A 27475-nucleotide genomic window follows, 5' to 3' on the forward strand; every position below is an offset into this window, starting at 1 on the left:
GCTGAGCCACCTAGCTGCATCAGGTTTTCCTGCAACACCTGCAGCCTTGGGGGACTCCTTGAATTCTTGAGGTTCCCGAAATGTCTTGAAGCTCCTTCCTTGCATCCCTCAGGAAAGCAACCTTTGCTCCTTACCTGGAAAGACTGCTATGGACCACATGGCCAAGCAAGGCACCAGACTTTCCCCAAGGGGCTCTTATTGGTTTCGCAGTCAGTGTTCAGTTCTTAGGGCTTCTGGTGACAGCCAGAGCCCAGGTATGTCTCTTAGACATGACAGTGGTGCACAGGCAAAACGCTGAGCAGTGAGCCCATTCAGACAGCCCCGTATCCTCAGGAAAAGAGGTCTCCGTCAGCTAATGGGGCGGAGGAAGAAAGTGGCAGCGAGGCGCCTGAGAGCCCACAAAAGACTATACCCCAAATTAGGTAAAGAAACAATATTGATAAAATCAGAAACCATTGCTTTAAAAATCATAGAAACAGCAGAATTAACAAGTCCTAGAGTTGTTCCTTCAAAAGAAAGGGCAAGAGACTAGGGGGTGGAGGGGGCCGTGCAAAGGTACTGCAAGTTTAATGAAGGGCTTATTGAATTCATGAAACAATCATACTGTCATGACTCAATCATTAAGAATTGCCAAATTCTTAATGCCGAAACCGGTTTGGCTCAGTGGATAGAGCGTCGGCCTGCGGACTGAGAGGTCCCAGGTTCGATTCCGGTCGGGGGCACGTGCCTGGGTTGCGGGCATATCCCCAGTAGGAGATGTGCAGGAGGCAGCTGATCGATGATTCTCTCTCATCGATGTTTCTAACTCTCTATCTCTCTCCCTTCCTCTCTGTAAAAAATCAATAAAAAATATATTAAAAAAAAAAGAAATAATTTAAAAAAAAAAAAAAAAAAAGAATTGCCAAATTCTGGAGGGATCAGGTAGGGGATATATATATCCTATATTATAAAAGCCTAATGTGCTAAGTGTCCAGTTGTCCGTTCAACCAATCAAAGCATAATATGCTAATGATATGCTAAGGTTGCTCAACTGCTCACTATGACGTGCACTGAACACCAGGGGGCAGACGCTCTGACCGGTAGACTAGCTTGCTGCTGGGGTCCAGCCGATCAGGACTGATCAAGATGGGCCGGGCATGCCCTGGAGCCCTTCCAAGTCCCTCCCTGGCCCCAATCATGCACTGGTGGAATCCTCCAGCCTGGCCTGCACAATCTCGCAATCCGGGACCCCTTGGGGGATGTCAGAGAGCCAGTTTCTGCCTGGTCCTACAGGCATAAAAGACTAATATGCAAATCGACTACTAAAGATGTCCTACTGATGGCTTAGGCCCACTCCTGTGGGTTCCCGGACTACGAGAGGGTGCAGGCTGGGCTGAGGCCCCCCACCCCCAAGTTCAAAAATTTCATGCACTGGGCCTGTAATATATATATATATATATATATTTTTTTTTTTTCACCAAATTGCTTTAAAAAATATCCTTATATTTGAAAAGCCAGATGAAAATTCTTGTCTTTTTAGCAAAGTGAAAAAGATCCAAATTCCAATTCTGTAGTACCTTACTTTTGATCTTTAAATTTATTTACTTAATTAAGTTTATTATTCAGGAGAGCACACGCTGGACCTTTGTTCTAAGGGGTTGTAAAGACTGGGCATTTAAGGGAAGATCTCAATAGAATTCATTAGCTTTATGCTGATTATTAGTATGTGATTTCTTTAATTCACTTGCTTGCTGACCCCTGGTGGGTAGTTCCTGTTTATGAATAAAGACCTAGGCCTAAGAGCTGGGATTCCATCTGGATTTGGGCAGATCTGTCTGCCAGGAAACTTCTCCCTGGATGACTCCGTACTAGCGGGCAGGGCGTGAGGACATGACACAGCAGCAGGCTATTCCGATGTCTTCCTTCTTGAGAAAAGCTGCCTTGCCTTCCTTACTACAGTACCTGCTTGTGCTCCCGAGGTCCCTCAAACTCGGCTTTGCTTCCTGTTCCTGGTCTTACACTCCGATGAGGAGGCATCTGCATGGAAGCCGGCCGCGTTCTTCAGCGTGTGCAGTGTCGGTTTTCACAGGGGGCCAAAGCCTCTCTTACCTGCTGCATGTACCTGGGGGAGGACAGGCAAGAGATGGAGTCCAACTAGCATAGCCATCCTACATCCAGTTCTTTAAATAAAATATATTCCACATGCATTCACTGACCAGTATAAAAAGCGTGCACAAATGGCTAAAATCTTCCATCGCTGTATCCATGCCTCTTGGCCATGTGACTGGAGCTCTGCCTCTCAGGAGGTGAGGTTTATTTCTCTACCCTCTTGAGTGTGGGCTTGGCCACGTGGCTTGCTTTGTTCAGTGGACTACAGAAAGGTGATCTGAGACAGAAACTGGGAAATCGCATGGGCCTTGGGGCTGGCTCTCTCTTGCTGCTCTTGCAAAGAAGATAGATAAAAGATGAGAGCGTTAAAATACAGTTTCTCGCGAGTGAATGCAGAGACATCCACACAACAGCTTGGTGAAGGAGCCCTTCAGGGCAGCAAGGAGCGTGGGGCCCATTTGCCTCAGCCGTGATCCACAGCCTGCGGGCGCCAACCCTGTGAAACACCGGCTGGGATTGTCCAACCAGCAGCTGCCCAGAACTGCCCACCCAGGCTGGAAGAGCCCACACAGAGAACTGCCCAGCTGATCCAAACCACCCGCTAAATCAAGTGCTACTGAACCCTGCTCGGCACGAAGTTTGGGGTGGTTTGTTGCACAGGAAAAGCTAACACATACAAGCACCAAAGTGCATGAATGTTCCAGATGCTGTGGATACTGTGTTAAGGAAAGTAGATAAGGCTTCTGCCCTGACATGATGATAAACAAAGAAATAAATAAGTAAGACATTTCAGGGGTCCATATGCACTGTGAAGGGAGAGTCAGGGGGCATGCTAGAGCAGAGATGGCGAACCTATGACAAGCGTGTCAGAGGTGACACACGAACTCATTTTTTTGGTTGATTTTTCTTTGTTAAATGGCATTTAAATATATAAAATAAATATCAAAAATATAAGTCTTTGTTTTACTCTGGTTGCAAATATCAAAAAATTTCTATATGTGACACGGCACCAGAGTTAAGTTAGGGTTTTTCAAAATGCTGACACGCCGAGCTCAAAAGGTTCGCCATCACTGTGCTAGAGCGACTGGCTGGGGCTGAGATCTGTTTTAGATACTGGGGGCAGAGAAGAATTCTTTGAGTAGGTGAACTCTGAGTTAAGATCTGGATGACAAGGAAGAGCCTAGCACATGAGGTCTAGAGATGGATTGTTCCAGACGAAAGAAACAAGAGCAAAGGCATTGAGGTGGGAACACAGTAAAGGACATAAAGGAAGTCAATGAGGCTGGAGTAGGAAGCAAAGAGCAAAGAAGCAAAGAGCGAGAGGAAGGGTTGGAAGTTGGGGAGACTGACCATGTGGGAGGACCTGGACTGTAATGAATTGTCTGATGCTCTTCCATGCCTCCTCCCTATCCTCCATGTTTGTGGACTGGGATGCTTTTAAGAGACTCATAGGAAGGACCCCTCTTCCCGCCAACATTTTGTGCTACAACTTTCCACGATCTGTTATCTCAGTCGGATCCATCGGCTTTCGCTCTCAGAATTTCTTCAAAATGTCCTCATCCAGTCGTCACCTGCCAGGAGCTCTCGCTCCTGAGTCCACACATACTCCAGAGCCCTGCTCGCTGCGCCAAATGTTGGAGTAAGTTCTTCCTCGACCCTCCTCGCTGAGCCAATTGTGGGAGTACTCACTCCTCGGTCATGCCAACTGTTGGGGCTCAGTTTCCCTGCCAGGGACTGGATTTCCTGGGACACTGGTTATTAGATAGAGAAGACATGAGAAGTCATAGGTGTATGAGAGAGGCTTTATTGCAGACCCAGTAGCCATCACTAACAAGGAGCCATCAGACAAAGCAGTTCTTCAAAGGAAAGTCCCATAAAACAGGCAGCCCCACACTGGCTGGTTAATATTACATCTTTCCTACAAAGCAGCCTCCAATATAAGAACTATACAAATATAGTAGCCTGACTACGTAGCCGCAAATACAGTAGCCACAGGAGCCAATACGGTAGTCCAGCCCTACATAAACGCGGCCTAGTCTCGGCTGGTCAGTAACACATCTTCCCTGTAAAGCAGCCCCACACTGGCTGGTCAGTAACACAGTGACATAGTTTATACTGGCTTCGACAAAGAGGCTTCTTGACAAAGTAATGACCTCAGTCTTTTGGGTTCTAGAAGGCACGCCTGGGCAGTCTATGCTTTCGTACCTGCGTGTAGCAAATTAGCCTTGAGCACTCTGATTAGGAGTCCCATGCTCAGATCGGCTTTGCCTATCCGGCCCCCACACTCAACTTGGCCTTGAACATCCGGCATATTCTGGACAGGGTTCCCACACCACCTTTCTAGTGTTCTAGGATTATGATAAATTATCTTATCAATGGTTTTTCACATTTTAAGGACTGTTACATGACTGTCCCCAACTCACCATCTCCAATTGAAATTCTCTTATCTCATTTGTAAAGTGGTAGCTCTAAGCTCATCACACTCTATTATCCTTTCTTCGTCCTCTTTCTCTTTGTTTCTTCTTTACAACTTGTCTTTAGACTGCCTGGTAAGAGCAGAGAACTCAATAGGCATTTACTCACCATCCAATATATATTTATTGTGTACCTTTTATCTGCAAACAAAATTGAGGCCTTTCCCTACTGGTTGTACTCGCATCTGCCTGCCTTGTTCAATTCCAGCTGAGCTGAGTATAGCTCATCAAAAACCTTGTGCTGTCGCACTGAAGAAATGGGTTAATTCTTCCAGTGCCTTAACACTTTGTGGACCAGAAGTTTTATTGCTAGCTTCACCCAGTGGCCAGATAAATTTCTATTGAACGAGTACAAAAAACGTTTTACATAAATGTTAAAGGCACGCTTTAAAATTAAATACCCATTGCATTTTGCAGTTATTTATTACATGTTCTTACAAGCTAATATCTTTTTAAAGTATGATACTTTATAAAACACTGTGTAATACGAAGCAAGAATTCTCGTGATCTGTCTGCAGTGCTAATATGCTGAAATACCTACTTCAACTCCTGGTCTTCTCTCTCTCTCTCTCTCTCTCTCTCTCTCTCTCTCTCTCTCTCTCTCTCTCTCTCTTTCATCTGTCTATTTCTCTCCATTGAGTGGCACACACAGATGTCATGGGAGGGATGTACCCTGTTACCCCGGTGGGAAGAGAAGACCCTCAACCTTGCAGACAAACCTTTGCTTTGTTCGGCATTTGTAAAGTTCCCAGGCACAGGAATCTTCACTCCTTCCCCTAAGGCAGATAAATGTGCTTTTGTACAGCGATTAGAGTGCTTGTCTGTGGTATTAGCATCTTCAGAGCCCAGTCCACGCTCACACTCTTTCCTGCCACATGTCTGTTAGTTTCTTTGCAGAACCCCGAGTACAGCACATTCTGCCCATCCTGCCGCTGCCTTACGGGAGCCCCACTGCACCCTTCCCTCAAATCCACAACCAGACTCGAGCGAGCAATGTGAGTAAAGAGACAGGGAGACCCGCATTCTCTCTCTACCCAGGGCCATTGCATGTGCTGTTCCCTTTGCCCGGGACACCATCTTCCCACTTCTCTCCCGAGTCCCTTCCTCATCCTTCTGGTCACAGCGCAATGGCTTCCCCTGCTTTCCCACGGTCCTTTCCCTCCTCCCGTGTCCTGGATGCTGCCTGCGTCCAGGTCCCCTTCCCCGGTCAGCACGTTTCCCAGGTGCTGAGAGCACTCACTGCCTAAATGGCGCCGCCTTCCCAGGGGGTTACTCTTGGCCAAAGGGGTCAATCAGTGGCCAGTAGTTGGCTGGGGCAGGACCAGCGCCCCCCGGGGATTCAGACCGAAGGCGGCCTCTGGCAGAGACCACACCTGTGCTTAGCTTTCTTCTCCCACCTCCTGCTTCCCTCCACCCTCTCCAGGGAGCACCTCTCCGAACGCGTTTTCCCCAGAGTCGCTACCGCAGGCCCTGCTTGCAGGAACCAGACCTGTGACACCGAGAAAGCTCTGAGAGGTTTGCTACTTGTTTACCCAACTGAGTGGCTTTTGCTCTCTGACCCGCACCTCTCGCTGCGATGGAGGTTCCCCGGTCAGACTTGGATGCGAATAGTGCTCCCTGAGCTGGCCACACGGGAGCCGGGCCTGAGGGCTCCCCTCTCCCCTCCCCCCTCTCCGAAGTGAAGGCGGGAAAGACACGGGGACACAGCAACTCGCCCTGGAGGCAATGCTGGCGTCTAGGAAGCAAAGTGGTTTGTCTGGCCCGATACAAAGGGCTATTTTTTAAAGTTTTTAGTACAATCATTAAATCCAAAATTCAATAGAGGTGTTACTACGAGTTAATTTTAAGTGCCAACAAGTCGGTCCCGGACCTGTGCTCTCCCTGAAGAGAAACGGCTTTGGTTAAAGATGGGGAAGCAGGGGTTAACTCACTGACAAGTGTAAGGTTCAAAGCCATGACAAAGGCTCTTCTCCCACACGTAGCCCCTCGGGAGCACGGGAGCAGCAGACACTAATAAAGCATGACGGCTCGTGTTCGCGGGGCCGGTGGGGAATCTGACTAATGGTATGAGCCCCACAGGAGGGTTTAGAAATTACTTCATATGCAAATATTTTTAAACACCACTTCTTGTCACTTACACATGCGATGCAGGAAATTCAGATTATTGGGAAGTGAGGCTGAGAAGTTCGGTTGGGCAGGAGCTGGGCTCACACTCCAAGGCCTAAGCGGGCAGGTGGGGAGGGGGGAGGCCGCCTGCAGCATCTCACTGGCACTGCACACCAGCGCACATGGAGGGCTTGCAGGGCTTGAGGCACGTGAGTGAGGTTCATTGTTTGGACTCTTTCCTGTTGTTTTAATCCACCTGCCCGCTGTCCGGGGGAGGGCCGGGGCTGGTGCCGAGGTGGAGAAAGGAGCGAGCGTGGATCTGAGAGCACCGGAGCCTCAAGCTCTCCCTCCGCTGTCCACCCACATCAGCCACTGTGAGGGCTGCCTTCAAACTGCCCGTCCCAAATGCACGGCCAGGGAAGCGGGGCCCTGGGAGCTCTCCGGAGGGAGTGGACGAGCTGGATGTCTGTTCAGGCGGAACTTGAAGGCGGTCAAGGCAGTCCCCTCTGACTTCCAGCTTCTGCCACCTGCCTTCTCCGCTCAGCTGCAGGCAGGCTGCCCCACCCATCCCCCCACCCCCTCCACCCCTGATCCACCCCCTTCTTGCAGTTCCTTCTGCGCCTCCCTCTTCTGTTTATGGCACCATCGCCATCTCAGTTCCTGGAGTTTCAGACCTTGGCTGTGTTTATCCCTCTCATCTGTCCCCTTGACTCAGTATCCTCAGGGCCATCCATCACCTGCCCGTCCCCTGGCTGTGGTCCTTGACTTCCTCGTCGGCGTGACCCTCACTTCCGCCGCCTGAGTTATCTGTGGGCCTGGCCTGTGATGTTCCTGTTACTTGGAATCTCTCCTGGGAGAGCCGCATCGGGGAGAATCTTTACTCCAGAGCCTCCCACAGCAGCCTGTGCTGCCTTTTGTACCATGTGAGGCACGTGAGGTTCCCTGTTTGGACGCTTTCCTCTTGTTTTAAAGAAAGCAGCCCCGCGCTCTGTGTGTTTCCTCCCAAAGAAGAGAGATATGCAGCGGGAAGGGGAGCGTCTGCAGATCTGCAGCCTCTATGATCCTGCCCCTCCGTACTCCAGAGTCACAGGAGCCCGTGCTTCGATGGCACCATGGAAGGAGGGGCCCTCTCCTGCTGTCCCCAACAAAGGCTCAGCAGGAGCTGGGGCAGTGGCTCTGAAACCTGCTCCGCCACCAAAAGGCCACAGGCAGCCTGGCCCGCGGCCAGAGGCAGCAGCAGTGCAGGTCATGACCCCGGAGTAGAACTTGGCATTGGGTTTGATGGCTAGTGAAGGGATAGGTAAGGCCAGTTTTAGTCTTTTAATATCTCCTAGTTTTTATTTCATTTCCATCAAATAACATGATGACGTGGTACTGGCTGGCATCCTTAACCCACTGGCCACAGGAACTTCTCCTCCCACCTCTTCATCCGTTTCCCCGGAGCCTGTTGTCTGTCCAGCCCAGGAGCTTCCTCCTCTCACCTCTCTGGTCTTGCCTGGTCCCGAATGGTCAGCCACCTCACAGTTCTCAGGAGCATCCCTGAGGCGCTGGCCGCCTCCTGCCCACACCCTCAGCTGTGCCCCGATGCCCCCTCCCGTGTCTAGAATGTCAGGCCTCGCTGAGTAAAATCATGAGTTATTTTCTCTTCATCTCCTGGACCCTAACATTTTTGATGGCTCCAATGTCCTTGATCCTACACAGGTTGACTTCATAACATGTTTTCAAGGATTTCAAACCTATTCCACTCTGAACAAGGTCCATATTCCATCCCTACCACTAAGCCCTTGTGTGGGTACCAAGTCCATCCAGTGTGAGTTTCCTCAAAATCTCTCTTATCTACATCAGATTTATATCTGGCTTTGCCTCTCTCTTTTTATTCTTCTTGCCTCAAATAATGAAATTTCCTTGGCTTATCTAGTGAGGTTGAAAACATGGTGCATGACCCAATGCTTCTTTCCCTGTCTTAGAGGCTCTCCTGGCTTAAGAGGGAGGGGAGCCATGCTGGTTACATATTTGCTCCCTTCCTGTGGAACTACACCTCCCCCAGCGGACACAGGGTCCCACAGTGTCCGCGTGGAGCTGAGTGCGGTGGGGCAGGTGCGCACGGACAGGGAATTGCTGCGGCCCGGTGCCGTGATGGGTGTTGCTCAGGGCGCGGCCGTGGCACAAAGAAACGGATGAAGTCACTGGGGCTGGGAGCAGGAAAGCATGATGGACACCGTACAGCCGCGCGTGGTCCTAAAGATCGCAGTTCAGTAGCAAGGCGGGCGGGCACCCATGAAAGGTTTGTTACATTGGGGACCGCGGGCCTGGCGCACAGGCAAAACGCTGAGCAGTGACCACATTCGGACAGCCCCGTGTCCTCGGGAAAAGAGGCCTCCGTCAGCTAATGGGGCAGAGAAAGAGAGTGGCAGCGAGACGCCTGAGAGCCCACAAAGGGAAGCAAAGACTATACCCCAAATTAGGTAAAGAAACAATATTGATAAAATCAGAAACCATTGCTTTAAAAATCCTAGAAACAGCAGAATTAAAAACAAGTCCTAGAGTTGTTCCTTCAAAAGAAAGGGCAAGCGAATGGGGGGTGGAGGGGGCCGCGCAAAGGTACTGCAAGTTTAATGAAGGGGAAAGGAAAGCACACAGAAAGTAAATTTATTGAAGATGTATTTATAGATGCTTAATACTGCCAGGTCCGGACTGAGCCAGGACACAACGGCCGTACGAAGAGATGTGTCCTTGACCTTCGAGGAACTGAATTTTGAATGAGGACGTGCTTCTTTAAACAAGTGATTACTCAGATAAAACACAACTCCGAAGTGAGGGCCATGAGGGAAAAGTGAAGAGGACAATGCGGTTAGAGCCAGGTCCCGGATACCTTGGGCTGGGCGTGGATCATGATCCGAAAGGCAACTCCGAGAGGAAACCAGCCTGTGGGGTCTGCAGGTGGGAAGGCACAGGGCCGAGGTCCAGGGGCTGGACACAGGTCGGTGGGCTGGAGCGGGCCAGGGAGGCAGAGAGTTACAGAGACTTAGAGGCAGGGTGACCGACAGTCCCAGTGTGGCCGGGGCTGAGTGGGGAGGGCTCCTTGGATGTGGACGTTCCGTGTTAAAACCTGGACAGTCCCAGGCAAACCGCGGTGATGTGGTCCCTGTTTCCAGGCCTCATTCAGTTCTTTGGGCCTCAGCAGAAGAGCAGTGTGGTCGGTGGCCATAGTCAAGGCAACCGTGGTGAAGAGTGGGTGACTCAGAAGCATTTCGAGGTAAATTGATGGAACTTGGTGAGAAATGACAGCCAGGGAAGATGTTAGGTCAGGAATAATGGAGAATGAACTGCAGATATTTTGGCTTTGGAAGCTGGAGGGATGTGCATAAAAAAGGAACGAGTACACAAGCAAACAACAGATTTGTTCTCGGACGTCAACTGCGAATCAGAGCTCCAGATCCGATCAGTGCTGAGCCCGCCCACAGGAGTAAAGGTCGGTGCCTCCATGCCTTCCACACGGGCTCAAACAGAGCCAGGGCCTGGCGGAAGCCCACACGTGCTCTGGAGAGTTCGGAGGTTAGTGTCAACCTGTAAAGAAGGTGAGTGCTCCCCACCCTCGTAAGGGGATGACTCAGCATAATGAGAAAAAGAAATGCAGGAGGCATTCCTCCGCATTCAGACAGCACATCAGGAAATAAATGCATTACTCTCGCCCCTCCCCAACTCTCAGACTCCAATATTTAACCCAGAGGAAATTGTAACTGAATTATGAAGTCCTTTCAAAACTAGACATTTGACACATCTGTTATAGGAGTCTTACAGAAAGCACTCTGGGTGCCTGTAAATTCTATAATTATGTTAATTCAAACTTGAAGACACTCCCATGAATTTTTAAAAAATATTTCCAACCCAGATCACAGGGTTTGTTCTCCTGCCACTGGGATGTGGGGAATATTTGCCGAATGCACTAAATTCTCTTCTGTAACCGCCCGTGTCAGGAGTGCAGAGGCTGGAATGAAGATGAGCGCAGCAGGCCGGAGGTGGCAGTGTATTGAGCATGGAGGCTTAGTCCAGGTTCAAAAGCACAGCCTCAGGGAGACCCACGTCAGGTAGCCGCACAGGTGAGCACTTGGCTTTCAATACCCGAATCCCAAAGGGAAGGGTGTGCGACCAGAATGCTAGGGCTGCGTGGGCCTCCAGGACGTGCAGCTCAATCTTTCCTCCACAGTTGTTTTTCAAGCATTCATTCACTCACCTATTAACGTAACAAGCATTTATTGAGCACCTACTGTATACGAGGCACTCCTCAGGAACATGGAATACGTTCGTGAACATCACAGACACAGCTCTCTCCCCTCGTTGACTTGATCTTCTGAAGAGGGGATTCAGGAAAGAACAATGAGGATAAGCAGTAGACACAACGGCTGCAGCGCAGTGTGCTGGGAGGTGAACACAGTTCCATGACGAGGGAAAGGAGGGCAGGTGGAGAGGTTGGAGTGATGGATGGGGGCTGGTTGCAGGTTAAATGAGATGGTGGAGTGGCTCTCATGTCAGAGATGTTTGAGAGAAGACTCAGCAGAGATGAAGGAGCTGGCATGGGGTCTCTGGGAGGAAAGCCTGGTTGATTCTTCCTTTATTTTCCCTCTAAGACAGTCCAGAGCAATCTAAAGTGGGATTTTTAGCAAGAGCGATTCATCAGCCTCAGAAGCTCAGTTTTGCCTGTGTCCCACCCCTGAGGCATGTGCCCTAATCAATTCCTTCCACAACCCTCTAAACTAGCCCTCCACGCGTCCAAGTCCATGGACTCCAAGTCCATGCTCCCCACACCTCTGCTTCAGCTCGTCCGTGGGGCAGCATAAGGGAATATAGTGTCTGAGCATCATGGAATGGTCTGCCTGAGCATTATGGAATGGTCTGTCTGTTGGTCTGAGCATCGTGGAATGGCCTGTCTGTCTGTCTGAGCACCGTGGAATGGTCTGTCTATCTGAGCACCGTGGAATGGTCTGTCTGTCTGAGCACCGTGGAATGGTCTGTCTGTCTGAGCACCGTGGAATGGTCTGTCTGTCTGAGCACCGTGGTCTGGCTGGCTGGCTGGCTGACTGAACTTTATGGAATGGTCTGTCTGGTTGAGCATCTTGGAATGGTCTGTCTGTCTGGCTGAGCATCATAGAATAGTCTGTCTGTCTGAACATCATGGAATGGTCTGTCTGTCTGTCTGAGCACCGTGGACTGGTCTGTCTATCTGAGCACCGTGGAATGGTCTGTCTGTCTGAGCACCGTGGAATGGTCTGTCTGTCTGAGCACCGTGGAATGGTCTGTCTGTCTGAGCACCGTGGAATGGTCTGTCTGTCTGAGCACCGTGGTCTGGCTGGCTGGCTGGCTGACTGAACTTTATGGAATGGTCTGTCTGGTTGAGCATCTTGGAATGGTCTGTCTGTCTGGCTGAGCATCATAAAATAGTCTGTCTGTCTGAACATCATGGAATGGTCTGTCTGTCTGGCTGAGCATCATCCACATGCAGCAGTTTAGAAGCTCAGGACAAGGGTAAGCAAAGCCTGCCTGTGCCATTTATACTGATGGTCCTTGGGCAAGTTATTTAACCTCAATGAGTTTCCATTTCCTTATTCGTAATAATGAGATAATATCTATGAAGTGGTTTTGTCATCAGTATTGCCAGAGAAATTGTATGTAGAGCACTTAGCACAGTGCTGGGCAGACAGCAAGCACTTAATTAAAGTTAAACACGCTGTGCTCGCTTCGGCCGCACATGTACTGGAATTGGACGGGACGGAGAAGACGAGCATGGCCTGTGCAGGGACGGCATGCAAATTCGCGAAGCGTTCCATGTTTTACAGATAAAAGTTAGCACTTTCTGGTGGTCCACACCAGTGCCGTCTGCTGCGGGACAAGGCCTCTCCCATCCTCCATTCTAGTTCACCTTTACCAGAGCCTGGCACAGAGCCCGGCATGGGTTACATGGTTGTGAGTAATGGGGTGCAGTGTGTCCAGGGATATCCAGAACAACACAACCAGCCCTGGAGAACTCACCATCCCTACCTGGTTGGTAAATAGCCACCCATCCACTCAGCAGGTGAAAGTTTAGACCAGCCGTGGGCAAACTACGGCCCGCGGGCCGGATCCGGCCCATTTGAAATGAATAAAACTAAAAAAAAAAAAAAAAAAAAAAAAAAAGACCGTACCCTTTATGTAATGATGTTTATTTTGAATTTATATTAGTTCACACAAACACTCCATCCATGCTTTTGTTCCGGCCCTCCGGTCCAGTTTAAGAACCCATTGTGGCCCTCGAGTCAAAAAGTTTGCCCACCCCTGGTTTAGACACACACAAGCCAGAATCGGATTTTACCGCCACTTTCCCCATAACTGACGATCTTCGGGAGGGAGAGTAACCAGGTGAGGGAAAGGATGACAAAGTTTTCTTTCCTTGCAACACTTTTAAAGGAGACCATTTCTCATCCTACTCATAGTATTTCCTGGCTTTTCTTTCTTTTAAAATGTATTCTTTGTCTAAAATTAAAGCCCAACAATAATAAAGTCAATTCTCTGGTATATCAGGCCGAGAGATAAAGGCAGGATGTGATTCTCTATACAGGAGGGCTTCAAAAAGAGAGTCCAATCTCTGGCCCCAAATGCTTTGCAGTGTGGATAAAAAGTTGGGTACCAGATGAGAAAGATGTTCCCCAAGTCTGCGTTCTTGCTGCATTTTAGAGCTTGAGGCCTCTGACCTCATGATGCTCAGACTACCACACCAGTGGGCACTGGTCTCTGGTGGCTAATGTGCAAAGCCCATGATGGCCAGCCCTCTGAATGCCCACAGGCATCGCTGAGCCCCTTAAAGGGAAGTGGTGATGGGTGGAAACCCCGCGCTGGGCCGAGGAGAGTGGCGATGTGACCATTCCCGCTGTGAGCAGGTTTGGAGGTAATCATTACTTGACCCTGTTTCATATCCAGGGCCCACAGGTTATAGCTCCTGGACCACATCCAGCCTAATGCCTGTGTTTGCAAATCCGTTTTAGAGTTGCTTGTAGCAGATATTCCTTCTCATTGCACAGCGGTCTCCTGGCTGTCAAATGTGTCCACAACAGATCCAAAATCCACCAATTTCCCACTTTCCTGGAGGACGTCCATGATCTACAACTAGAGCCCACAGGCCAATTTTGGCCCATTGCTTGTTTTGTCAATAAAGTTTTATTGGAACACATCCATGCCCATTCATTTATGTATTGTCTGTGAGTGCTTTCAAGCAATAATGGCAGAATTGAGGAGGTGCAGCAGGGATCTGCAAACCCTAAAATTTTTATTATCTGACTCTTTACAGAAAGATTTGCCAACCCTATTCTATATGAATGAAGTTTTCTAAAGTGTTTGCACCCAGAGAAGGTTGTGTGAGAATTAAATCATCACCTGCACTCACATTCAGACGAACCTGGGACCAGCCTTGGGCCTCTGAGCAGCAGTCCCAGTCCCATGGCCACAGAAAGGCAGCATCTCCCACGTGAAATTGAGGTGCTCATGGAAAATGGACTGGTCTCCTAGTTTCGTTTGTATCCCCTTTTAAAGGTTGTTTTGGTTTTACAATTATACAAGAGCTAAAAGAATAAGGAATTTTTGCCACATGTCTGTAAATATTTAATTTACATTTGAATGCAAATAATGTAAAGGAAGGAGGACTCCTGAGAAGTTTTGTAAAGGAGCCTGTGCATTTCCAGGTGTGAGAAATGTGCAGCGTCTTTCCCTAGACCTTCTCCCTGGCTTCCCTTGCCCCTTCCTCTCTGTTTAATCGGCGCCTCTCACCGGGGCCAGCAGCCTTTCCCAGAGGGCACGTAGTACATATGTTACAAGGTCTCTGTTCTCCAACACCAGGCATCAAGAGATGGGCCTGGCTGGGTTCCACTAGACCAGCGGTTCTCAACCTGTGGGTCGCGACCCTTTTGGCGGTCAAACAACCCTTTCACAGGGGTCGCCTAAGACCATCCTGCATATCAGATATTTACATTACAATTCATAACAGTAGCAACATTACAGTTATGAGGTAGCAACGAAAATAATTTTATGGTTGGGTCACAACATGAGGAGCTGTATTTAAAGGGCCAGAAGGTTGAGAACCACTGCACTAGACCCTTTTACTACTGAAACATAACTTTCCATGTGCCATCGGATCTTCTTCTTCTTCTTTTTTTTAAAATATATTTTATTGAATTTTCACAGAGAGGAAGAGAGAGGGACAGAAAGTTAGAAACATCGATGAGAGAGAAACATCGATCAGCTGCCTCCTGCACACCCCCTACTGGGGATATGCCCGCAACCAAGGCACATGCCCCTGACCGGAATTGAACCAAGGACCCTTCAGTCCGCAGGCCGACGCTCTATCCACTGAGCCAAACCGGTTAGGGCCAGATCTTCTTCTTTTGATTGATTTCTGAGCATTTAAAAATGCAGAAGACATCTTTACCTCATGGACCATAAAATAAAAAGCCTGGGACTGAGCGTGGCCTGCAGGCTGCAGTTTGCGGACTCAGTGACGGCATCTCTCCGAGCAGCACATTTGCTGTGCTCCTGCTTGGGGGCTGCGGTCGCCCCTGTGTCTTAGGGAGCAGAACCACCCAGCTGGGGGAGCCACCTTCCGGAAGGTTTTCTGATTCCACTTCCTCCGCACCCCCCACGAAGCCTGTGCTCTGAACACATGAAACGAATCCTTTTCTCCCTGAAATTGTTTCTTTTCAGGCCGCCTTGCCTATTCCACATGCTCATCTGCCCCTTGTTCTTCACCTGGAGAAGCTCTGAATGTCATTTCAACGTCTCTTCTCAGTGCCCGTCCTGCAGAGCGCAGCCCGGCTCCCTCCCGCGCTCCCACGCGGTCCTCACGCCCCAGAGCTCTGCGGCTGTTGAGTTCCAGTCATCGAAGTGCTTTAGTGCATGAGCCACTGAGGGCAGGGAGGATGGCAATTCACGCCTGTACGCCTCACGCCTGGCACCGTGTCCTCACACCAAGTAGATGGTCTGCAAAAACCCGCTTAGCGACGCCCCAGCAATTCCCAGTAAGAGAAATGGCAGCCAGGCTCTGGGGAGCGGAGCGCTGTGTGTGCCGCAGACATGGCACCTGGGACGGCCTTGGGACCAACGCAGCTTCCCTCCTACCTCGTTTTTTAAATTAGGTCTCAACTTCTCCATTTCCTAGGGCGCCTGCTTCTATTCAACAGCGAACTCTGGGCCTCAGAGACCGGCTGATGGGGAAGAGGTGGGTCCCTCACATCCCACCAGCTCTGCTTCGTGATTAGGCCCATCGCACCGATTTGCCTGTAGCAGCCCATGCCCCACAAGAAGGAAGAGCCTACCAAGCTCTCTTACCAAGCTCTCTCAGGCACAGATAGGAGGACACTTGGCATTTCAGCTGACCCCGCTAACCACTGGGCAGAGCCGGGAAGCCCTGATGTAGGGCAGTTGCTGGACCCGCTGGACCCTAAGTGACGGAGTTGAGTCCTGACAGCGCCTCCTGCTGGCAGCAGCGGCGTCCTTTGCTTGGTGGGGATGCTTTCCAAATTCAGAGTCCTGAGGCCACCTGTGCGGTCCATCCCGGGATGATCATGCTGCTGCTGCCGCCTGTCCAGCACAATCCATCACGGAAGATACAGGCAACAGGCCATAAACCTGACTCGAACCCGGTCCAGGCAGCAGGAGCTTCTCCTTCAGGATTCAACAAAAGAGCCCGTCCCTGTGGGAGCTGCACTGGCGGGGTGGGGGGTGGAGGGGGTAGAATTAAGGACGTGAGAGGGCCGTGTTAGTGTTTGCGGTGAGGACGGTTTCTGTCTCGTTCCTCCGGGGGCAGGATAAACGGGGAAGGTCTTGGTGAGAAGGTGTCCTCAGTGCAGAGCAGGTGAGACTGAATTTTCCTGAAACCCCAGGATGGCGCCGCCTTGTCCAGCCGCCTGTTCCAAAGCTGCTTCCCAGAAAGGGCCGCGGGTCTCCCTACTCCGGGTGACTGTCGGAGGCCAGGGCCACGGCTGGGGGACCCGGCCAGCCCCTGCCTCTGCACGGCTTCCGCGGGGAGACCCCCACACTGAACAGGGAGGGAGCCCCAGCTCTGGTGCTGGGACAAGGCCCAGGAGGAGGACAGAGACCTGCCAGGTGTGAGAGCCGCTGCCGCTGCTGAGAAGCGAATCGAGGGCAGGCAGTGAAAGCACGGGCTTTTCACACAGCCTTCTCCGGCCGCCATCGCTTGGTGAAATGTCCTGTGAGAGTCAGAGTAACTCTGGCGGTGTGTCCAGGGGACGGTGACGCCCCAAAGAGCCTTCGGTGAGATTTTTTTAATGAAAGAGGCTTGTCTATTACAATTTCACAGGGGTTCTCGATGGCATTCACTGATCTGTCCTTTCCCTGATAGCTTCACCTTTTCCAAAAGGGCATATAAATAAGTCAGACCCGTGCCCCTTGTTAATCTGTCTTCTTTCACTTGGCAAAATGCATTTCAGATCCACCCCTGCTGTTGTGTGTGAGTAGCTCACCCCTTTTAGGGCTGAGGAGTACCCCATTGTGCGGAGGCCCCCGCTTCTCCATCCGGGCACCAGCGAAGGCCTCATTCCCCGTGTCTGACAGTTCCTGGTCTGAAGAGAGCTGCAGTGAACCTGCGCGGCAGGTTTCTGTGTGAAGACGTTTTCTGTTGTCTTAGGTGAATACCCAGGAGTCAAGCTTCGTCCAGGCTTCACAGGAGCTGGGGTTGGTACACGGCAAATGGCATTTCTGCGGGCCGGCTGGCTTCCTGTCGCTTTGCCTGGAGAGGGAGAGACAGCCCTGAGGGGGCTGCAAGACTGGAGGTGGGGCAGCGACTGGCTCACTCCTCCCACCATGTCCGTGCCCGGCACCCAGGCAGAGCTCCTCCAGGTTGGGTGGCCCTCTGAGCAGCAGCCTCTGGGCAGCCTCAGAACCGGCTCCTGGTGGCCTCGGCCTCACTGAGCAGCTCGCCATGCAGGGCACCCGCTCCAAGCTCCGTGCCTTCTCAGCCCCAGGGCCTTCCCTGGCTGCGCCTTTCCCGCAGGCACTCGCTGCTCCTGCAGGTGCCCCTGCCACGGGCCTAGCATCAGAGACTTTTCACCTCTCCAACACCAGTTAGCACTGCTGATGTTAAAATCTCCCTGTTCCAATCACTTGGGTCATTTCTTTTTCCTGAATGGGCCCTGAGGGACGCGGGAAACGTTGAGCTGGAGGAACCAAAGGAGTGAAAGAACAGCAATATCATATTTAATATTCACAGTCATGAAAATGTTTAAGTAAGTAAGTCATAAGGAGAAGAGGTCGATGCCTGGGTTAGTAATGTAGAGGGGACTCTTTGGTCGGAGGGAGGGCTGAGACGGAATGCAGGTCAAGGCGTTAGGGACGAGGAAATCACAGGCCTGAGACCACCTGCATGGCCACTGACCAGGCCCAGAGGCTGGCAAAGGCTGAGATGGAAAGGAAGACGTGTTCTAAGAATTAAATAAATAAACGAGGTCAAAGGCACAAACTTCAGGTTATAAGATAAATAAGTATCAAGGATGTAATGTATAGCATGATGACTGCAGCTAACTCCGAGAGTTAAGAGGATAAATCCTAAGAGTTCTCAGCCAAGGAAAAAACTTGTTTCCTTTATTTGTATGTGTATAAGACAATGCATGCTAGCTCAGCTGACTGTGGCCATCATTTCAGAATGTACGGAAGTCGAAGCAGTATGTGCACACCTCCCGTGCATGCAGTGCTGTGTGTTAGTCGCATCGCAGTAAAACTAGAAAAATAGAAACAAAGGAACGAGGTCCGGAATGCCATTAGATGAAAGGGATATGGAGGGAATCGGGGTCGGAGCTGAGTCACCTACGTCTCAGATAATCCTTTCTGTCTAATGAGATGAGGTTACAAAAGTTTACTCAGAGGTGTACAGACTTAAATAAATGAAAAATATTCACCAGAGTCCTGAATTGAAAATTCATTTTTCTCCAATTTTCTCTAATCTTAATCCCAATGGGACTTTTCTAGACCTTGATTGTAAGTTTCTAATTCTCATCTATAAGAATGTCATGCCAGAAACAGAAAAATTGAAGTTTGAAGGCAAAAGAGGGTAATGAGTAGTCAATAGATATTAACATGTATCATAAAGCTAAATGATAAAACCAGTGGATGACACAGAAATACACAGATCAATGGAGCAGACTGGGGAAGATAGAATAGGTGAGAGAAAATTGTGTGTAAGTTTAGAATATGATAAAGGTGACATTTCACTTTTGTGAAGATAATATTTGGAGATAATTGCTGAATCATTTCAGAGAAAATACTGGCCCTATATAGCTGCATAATAATGGAAAACAAATCTTCTTATTAAGTTACAAAAGTAAGGTTAGTAATCAGTGGAAATTGACTCTCTCTTGGGCCTTGTGCCTGATATCTTTTCCTCCGTGTGGCCCTGGCTACTGGTGTAGCATCCAGCGGTGGTCCCTGCGGTCAGGACTCTCAAAATTGCAAGTGACAGAAAACTACAGTCATGCTATCTTAAAATGAAATGGGAATCTGACCTATTCAACCTAAAAGCCCGGAGACTTTGTGGGAAATTGTGTCATCCGCACTGTTTCGCATTCTTTCACTCTTGCGGGCTTCATTCTCAAGTTCTACAACTTGATGGCAAATGGATACAGTATCTCTGAAACCAGCTCTTTCCAGGTCAAGTGCTGCTGGAAGAAGGGCAACTTCTCTCCCATCAATAGCAACCAAGGCCCCACAGATTCTCATTGGGACTCGGGGGACTGTTATAAAGAAGGAGAAACTAATAGATAGCTTTGGAAAAAACAACAACAAAAAAGATGTCTCCTATATTAACTAACATGGCTGGGCTTCTCCTCTTCAATGAATTTTATGTCCTGGAATCCCTCCCCAGTGTCCTGGGAGGACGTGTCAGGTGGGGATGTCCCCACCATGTCCCTGCCTTGGATCTCCTGTGACCGGATGGAGTCCCCCTTTATCCATAAACATCCTTTTCAATGAGACCCAACTCCTTGTCTGTAGGAACAGCCCAGAGAACTGAGTGTCATGAATACACTTATTCTCTACATCAGCCTTCTTCAGTTCAGCAAATATGTATCAGACATTCTATGGGCAGGAACTGAGCACACAGTGGAGAACAAGGCAGAAAAGAGGAATTCACTCAAACGTTGCACAGGAATGATGGTTTGTATTGATGTGCATCTCCCCTGACGGCCAGCCTTACTTACCCCAGGCATGTCTCTATCCGGGCTTATCGCCCTGTCTCCCTGACCCATCATCCCTGAGCCCGCATAGCTGTGCATCACTTCACACCATTGTGCTGAGCGTGTCCAGCTCACCTGCCGGGACTTTAAACTAGTCAGCCTATTGGGTCTCAATCTGTCCTGCTCACGGACATCAGACTCAAAGCCCAAGACAAGGAAACAGCACGTTGGCTGGAACGGAATGAAAGTCGGTCCATCAGCTGTGTGGTTTCCCAGTGGACAGCGTTCATCCCACCGACCTTGATGGGTTTCCTGCCGTGACCGAGGGATTGTATGCGAGGAGGAAGGATAGAATGTGAGCTCAGCCCTCCAGGAGCTTGCCATCCAGTTGGGAAGAAAGCGGGTCTGCAAACGGCTGCACAACAAGGAATGAGGTAATGAAAGCTCCTACGGGTGCGGAAAGGCGTTATACAGGCGGAGGCATTTTCTGGCTGGAGGTGGAGGGATAAGGACAGAGAGGTTAGCGTTCCTCTGGTGAGTAGTGACCTTGGATGGCATGCAGGATGGCGGCAGGGCTTTATAATTTATCCCGAAAGCCTCACCCCTGGCTAGTTGTTGGCAGACTCTGTGCTTTGGCCCCAAATGCTGGCTGCCTATCTACCCTGAAGATGTTAGCTCTTTTATTACCCTCTCTTGTCTCCCTCTGGCAAACTCCTGTTCTTTCACCACTGAATTCGAATGCTTCCTCTTTCGCTGAGTTGCTAGATCTCCTGGGCAAATTTTCTTTCTCCCACCTCTAGGGTCCTTTAGCGTTTTTATTATTCTGACGAGTGCTACTTTCAAAACCGTGTTATCGTGGCTAATTCCACCTCGGTGTCCTCCACCAAGTGGCGTGGCCCAGGAGGACGGATTTGAAGCCCCTTAGAGACGGGCTCTCCAGGGGCACGGAGGCAGGTTATGAGCAGCCTGTGGAGAATCCGTTTTTCACCCAGAGCTGGAGCACGAGGAGAAAGGGGCTGAGGTGTTGAAAAGTGGTTCCCCACCTCAGCAGCCTGGAGTTAACACCAACTGCTCCCCAGCGTCGCCCGGTGGACGCTGCTGGCGGGAACGCAGCCTTGGGGAGAGGCGCCGCTCCATCACGCTCTGACACCGGGGCCGGGCTCTCGTTACCCGCTCAGCGGCTCCTCGGGGGAGCTGTTAGCAGGCTCCGCATGCCGGGAAGTACATTTCCGGGAGCATGTGATATTCTGGAAATGTCTCCGTGCAGGAGGAGAGCAAGTCAGGAGGACGGATGACTTGAAATTTCCAGAGCCTCTGGGGACAGTTGCTTTTGCCTAGCGAGATATTAGAAACACCCAAATTAAATAAAAACGGGTGCCTCTCCCTGCAGTCTGCCACTGGGGAGGGCGGGCAGGGCGGGCAGGGGCTGGCTGTGCCCCCGGAGTGCCTGGGCGCTGCACCGGAAGGCGTGTTTGCCCGCCTTCACACCCTCTGTTTGCTGCTGTTGAAGTGATGCTGGAGAGGAGTTCTCACCCGGCCGGTGCGCTCACTGGTTGGGCACCGTCCAGTGCGCCAGGAGGTTGCAGGGTCCATTCCGGTCGGGGCAGGAGGCAGCAGATTGATGTTTTGCTCTCTTTAAAATGCAATTTAAAATCTTTTTTATAAAAGTTTTTATGCATCGTTCCTATGCCTGCTCCAGCCACAACTTTATCTCCGTGGACTCCGCATCTTGGATGCAACAGGCAGCCACGTCCTCTTTCTCCCAGCCTGTGGCATTCTGGCTCTGAAAACCACAGCCTGCCTTCCAGAAGACGGGTGCCACGGAGAGAACCGATGGGGATGTCCCAGCCATTCCGAACACTTCCAGCGGCAGCTGCGACCCAGCCGAAGGGCTCCCTCAAGTCCCCGTGTCCATTAGACGGGATTGCGGACGTGTGTTTTCGCTTCCATCTGCATTTAAAAACCACACTCTCCTGAGTCCCGTAGCTTGAAGCAGGGGAGGTCGGTGAGTAACTCCCGCCACATCCGGCTCCAAGAGTGGGCACGCTGCAGGCGCCGGCCAGTCAGAGCTTCCAGGCACCGGGGCTGAGGCGGGCGGAGTTAAGAGCAGATGCATTTATCCTGATGGACACTGCCGACCCCTGCATCCAGCCACACCTGAAATCTACCACTCTACTTTCTGATTCTCAAGTCACGTGGTCTTGTCAATTACTTTATTGAACTGGGCCAATTACATTTGAATTGCATTCTTTCTCTTAAATCCCACGGAGTCCTGCGTTGTGTGGTGGAGGCCCGGCCAGGATGGGCACTATCAACCTCCTTTGCCATTTTGCTCGATGCATCGAGATTCTACCTGCAAGTTTTGGGCTGGAAATTCCTCCTGGCGGATAGCAATGCTCATAGCTTTCCGTCCCCCGAAAACTTTGCGCCTGTGAGACTACATTTTAATAAGTATTTTAATTAGAAGGTGGGAAAGAGCAAATTTTACACCCTTTTTGAAAAGCAATTTAGCAATAGGTATCAAGAACCTTAAAAAATGGGCTTGGATACTATATCTCAAGAATTTCCCTTCATAAGCATCCAACCTCAAAAAATAATTAGTAGCGGGGGCTTATGATAAGGACACCTGGGAAATTAGGAAAGATATGAATCTCAATTGCCAAACTGCCAGTTCTTTCCAAGTCGGGACTGTTCAGGGTTAGGTCACCCAGGATTCCTCGCTCCTGCACACACCAGGCTATCCTGCACCCTCTCGGAAACACATTGTGATGGTGACTGACTTATCTCTATACCTTATTGATACAAGTGCTTTCTACTGGGCTTTGTTGTTAGCCTGTAGCTTTGGCCTAGGCGTGGCTTCCCCTGTCTTCTCAGGGGGCCATCAGCTACCCCATTGTCTTCTAGCCTCTGCCCCACCACCTTCTGCCTACTCCTTCTGGCTGATGCATGTTCCCCCTGACCCATGTCTCCCGTTGGCCTCGCAGACTCATGGCTCGTGCTGAATGACTCCTGCTTTCAACAGACCCCGGTTCTCCCAGCTCCTGGCTTCTGTTGACCCCTCGTTCCCGGTGATCCATGGCAACTACTTGAGTGTCCATGGCCCCTGCTGACCCGTGTCCTTTGCTGATACATAGTTCCTGCAGACCCATGCCTCTTGGTCACCCATGGCTTCTGGCGGGAAGAGAAAAAGGGTCCAGTCCTTCAGAAGATTCAAGTTCCAGAAAACTAGATCTCAGTTCAGGGCAGGCCTGGGATCTCAGCAAAGATCTGTAGCACTAGTTATGGAAACTGCCTAGGAGTGTAACACCTGCCTCCACCCCCCCCCCCCCCCCGCAACACACACGCACGCGCGCACACACACACACACACACACACACACACACTTGTCCTTCCCACTACTGATTTCACTCCACTGCCCATTGTCAACCATATGGCATCTGAGAGAGACCATGAACAATCTATGGCTCTAGGCTGGTAAAAATAGTTCGGCTTGCAGAAAATTTCTATTTTAACTTCTTTAAAGAAAGCTTTCTCTGCGGGGCCCCGGGAAGCCAGTATTTGCAGTGTGTGCGGTGATGTTTGAGTACTCTAGAAAGTTTAGCTTCTGTTTTTAAAAATAAGTTCCTCAAGAGGCAATACAACCCAAATATGAATACTTAAAAAGAGACAGCGAGAAACAGAGATTCCTTCCTCTTTTGTGGAGTCTGCGCAGCATCCTGCCCTAGGACCACGGTCTTCCTCAGACGCCTCTGGCGAATGGAGCTCATTCTCCCAGAGCCAGACCCGCCCGGCTTTCACACTGATCCCTAGATCTTTCTCCCTGTCATTCATTCCACCCCATAGGCCAACAGAGGGTGGGAAAGGTGATGTTCTCATATCACAATTCCCCAAATACTTAAATGGAAACTATTGGATCATTCATTCCTTAGTCCCAAGAACAAACAATTACTTGTTATAAAACTGTCGATGGTGCCTGGATTGAGAAACACCATCCTGGCCCATTCTAATACATAAACAGAAATGCGATTGCTTCCAATAGAAGAGCCCCACATGGCAAAGGGATTATTTTGCTTCAGAACCAAAGATGCTTGAGGATTGAGGGGAGAAAATGTCAGCCCTCAAAGCATTTTTATTTTCTCTAAGTTTACCAAAAAGAAAAGAAAAGAAAGTTTGATCTTCAAGCACACAGTCTATAAATAAAGTTTTTCGTGACATTGTTTTTACCTCCTTGTACATATTTGAAAGGATGGTGAGATGGCGGCAGTGCCTGCGGCTGTTACAGAACAAAGGCCGCCCTGGCCTGGCGCTGACAATCAGCCTGGAAAGCTCCCGCCTGCCTCTGGCTGCCTCCTGCCGGGGCGGATTCCTGCCCTGGAGTAACCTGTGTGCGCACAGCCCAGCAAGTCTGCAGCCAGGAGCTGGGGTCTGTGCTCGGCCTCTCAGCCCGTGGACCCCAGCATCTGGCCCTCCGCCTGGGCAGGCAGCTTCCCGCGGTGACTCTCTTGCTGCTGATGCGCCGAGTGGTAATGGCCTGCGTGCTCCTTGCCAGGAGTAAGATCCGTGAGTACAGATGCGTTTATTTTCCCGTTAAAGGCAAATAAAAACCTGCAGGTAGAATTTTCCAGAAAAGTCTAGCAGATCAATAAGAAAACTTCTAAGCTTCCCTTCTTAATAAAAGTCAAAGTAAAAAATGGACCCTTTTAGTCCACAAAATTATCAAATTTTAAGATTCTATTGTTGATTTGGGCTTAGGTAAATCTGACCAACTGAGGGGAACAAAAATTAGCACAAATCTCTAAAAAAATATGTAATCTGGAAGTATGTATAAAGTGCTTTAAAAATAACCAACACCTTAAGGAGCAATGATCCCCCTTCTAGGCATTTACCCTAGGAAAATTGCCAGTGCTTCAGAATCTGTATTCAAAACGCTCAGGATAGAGAGAAAGTATCAAAGTCATTAAGAATTATTTATGTCCTATGCTGGGAAAGTGTGCAATCATTAAAACGGTGCTTTCATTAAATTTTATAACATAATAAAATGCTCACAATCTATGTGACAAGTACAGAAATGTTTCATTTAGTGTGTAAGTGTGTGGGAGAATGGGCGTGGGCCCACATGGGGAAAGTGTGAGACGGAGAGCTGAGGTTAATTTTAGATGGATGGATCCCGAGTGACCCTTTGTCCTGTCTTTATCTTTATGATTGTACAGTAGACAAGTCCGTGTACAATAGACACATTCTACTTGGACTTCTCAGGATTGTGGAGGATTTTTAAAATCTGGAGGCAACAGGCCTGGAGGAAAGACCGTTGGACTTGGTGAGAGGGCGAGGGCTATGCCCTCCATCTTACCCCAGATCCTTCATATTTGGGCAGCAGCCATTAGCCATGTGCTGGGCAAGGAGCTTCTTCCCAGAAGCCCAAGCCTCTGCTCTTTAAACTAACTAATGACAATCAAGGGAAGTGCGTGCCATAGACACAACCACATCCTGTGTAACAAGACCCAAACTTGCACCTGGCCAATCGGCAGGGCCCACAGTCCTCTCTCCCCCCCTTACTCCAACCCCCCTATAAAACCCCTCTTCCCACAGGGCTAGCTCTCTCTCTGCCACTTGCCGCTGCGTCGGCAAGTGTGGCTGACGGGGAGCTCAAGCTAGCTTGAATAAAGACTCTCTGCTTTTGCATTGGACTCAGCACTCCCTGGTGGTCTTTTGGGGATCCTGAAATCTGGGCTTAACACTTGGACCCTGAGGACCTCGCCTGACTCCAAGCTCAGCTTCTCACTAAGGTGGATCCAACCTTGTCCTCTGAGAACCTCAGGCTCTGGGGGGAGGTGGGGAGCCGGATTCTTCTGCAGTAGCACAGCGAATGCATCCCAGGGACACACACACAGGAGGATTTGAGGTGCAGTGACAAGACTTACAGGAGGGACAACAAAGGACTGAACCCGGACAACCAATGGGTCCGGGCTGCCTGTCCCTACTTGAGCCAGTGAAGCAGAGACGGGGTTGAATCATTCCTGAGCATTCATTCCAGTCCTGCCAGCAGCATGGCGGGGCAGCAGGTCCTCGTGACAATCTGCTCTGCCCCTCCCAATAAGCCAGCTGCTTACATGGGGTAGAAGCACAAAGATTAAAAGGGGACGTAGGGATTACAGGCAGGGGAAGTGGGCGAGGTATAATGGTTGCAGGCTCCAGACAATGCGGGTGGGGCGGGGGTGGGGGTGGTCGCAGAGGGTGAGTGCCTCTGGGACCAGATCTTTTCAGCAACAGTTATGGTCATCTTTCCATGATTGACAGGCAGTGCTGGGGAAGGAGGACGGGCTGCATTCCAATGTTGCTCCCATCCCAGGGCGTCCAGCTCTCAGCCAGGTGAGAATGTGCTTTCTCTCAGAACAGAACCACCACAGTTAACAGATGATATTTCTTAACAGTAATATTACTTATCATGATAGCTAGTCCCTACCAGTCCCTTCTGCCCCCAGCAGGACTGCCCTGGTGCCTGTGTCTCATCCACAACCAGGTGGCTCAGCTCCTCTCTCTGAGGAGGAGGCCGAGCCTCGGGCCGCAGGCCGCAGGGCCCACCACGCCCAGCAGGAGGCCAGGACCCAGAGCACCCAGGCTCCAGGCGGCGAGCTTCCTCTGTCCCTGCCCGTCTGTCCCTGTCTGGCCCGCAATCGGGGCTGTGCTTCGGCCGAGCAGCTGCTGCAGAGGGAGGGCCAGGGCCTCTGGCCTTTGTTGCACTTTGACTGTATTCCTTGGGCTTGGAGGAGAGCAGGCTTTCTTCCAAACTATCCGACCTCCTTCCTGGGTCTTCCCCGGGCTGTGCTGGGCCTCTCCCTCCATCCCTCTAGGCTCCTGCCTATCTGCGGTTGCCCACTGGTTTCCCAGGGTAGACGCTCCCTTTATGCCGCCATTTTGGCTCCTGCTGCACATGCCTGGTAGTTCTGCTTCGCCATCTGGTTTTCACTGCACTTGCCTCAGCGGAGGCCTTCCCCCTCCGTGTTTATCCCCTCCCACCGGAATCTGGGGGATGATGGATTTCCCTGGGGGGTGGAGAGCCGCCTTTCCCGCCTACTCAGGGATTAGCATCTGTTGGTGGAGGGGGCAGCTGTTCCCTGGAGGGCCTGAAGCTGCCCCTTCCTAGTTAATGCGGCTTAATTAGGTGTCGGCTCCCTTCTGTTACTGAAGCTGTACCTCGTGCAGCTGCCCCGATAGTTAAATGAGATGATGCAGCACGATAGATATGTTGAGGCTGCTAAATAATTGCTAGATAATTCAAAAACTGGGCCCAGGACATGTGAGCCAGAATGCTGAAACTTCTGGGAATAGACGTGTTTGCCAGGCGGGATGGTGTAGGAAGTCCTGAAATCCATCGCTTACTGTCCTGGAAAGCTGCTTCATCTTTTCAAGATTCAGCTTCTTTATCTGTAAAATGGGGAAGAGTAAAAGCACCTACTTCACAGTGTCCTGAGGGTCACTGAGGTAATGTAGGTGTTAGCAACAAACTATATACCTTGTGGGTCAAATCTGGCCCACCACTTGCTTTTGTAAATAAAGTTTTATTGAAACACGGGCATGCCATTTTTTTTCTTTCTGTCCATG

Source organism: Myotis myotis, unplaced genomic scaffold (assembly GCF_014108235.1).
Source record: "Myotis myotis isolate mMyoMyo1 unplaced genomic scaffold, mMyoMyo1.p scaffold_m19_p_5, whole genome shotgun sequence".
NCBI classification, from domain to species: domain Eukaryota; kingdom Metazoa; phylum Chordata; class Mammalia; order Chiroptera; family Vespertilionidae; genus Myotis; species Myotis myotis.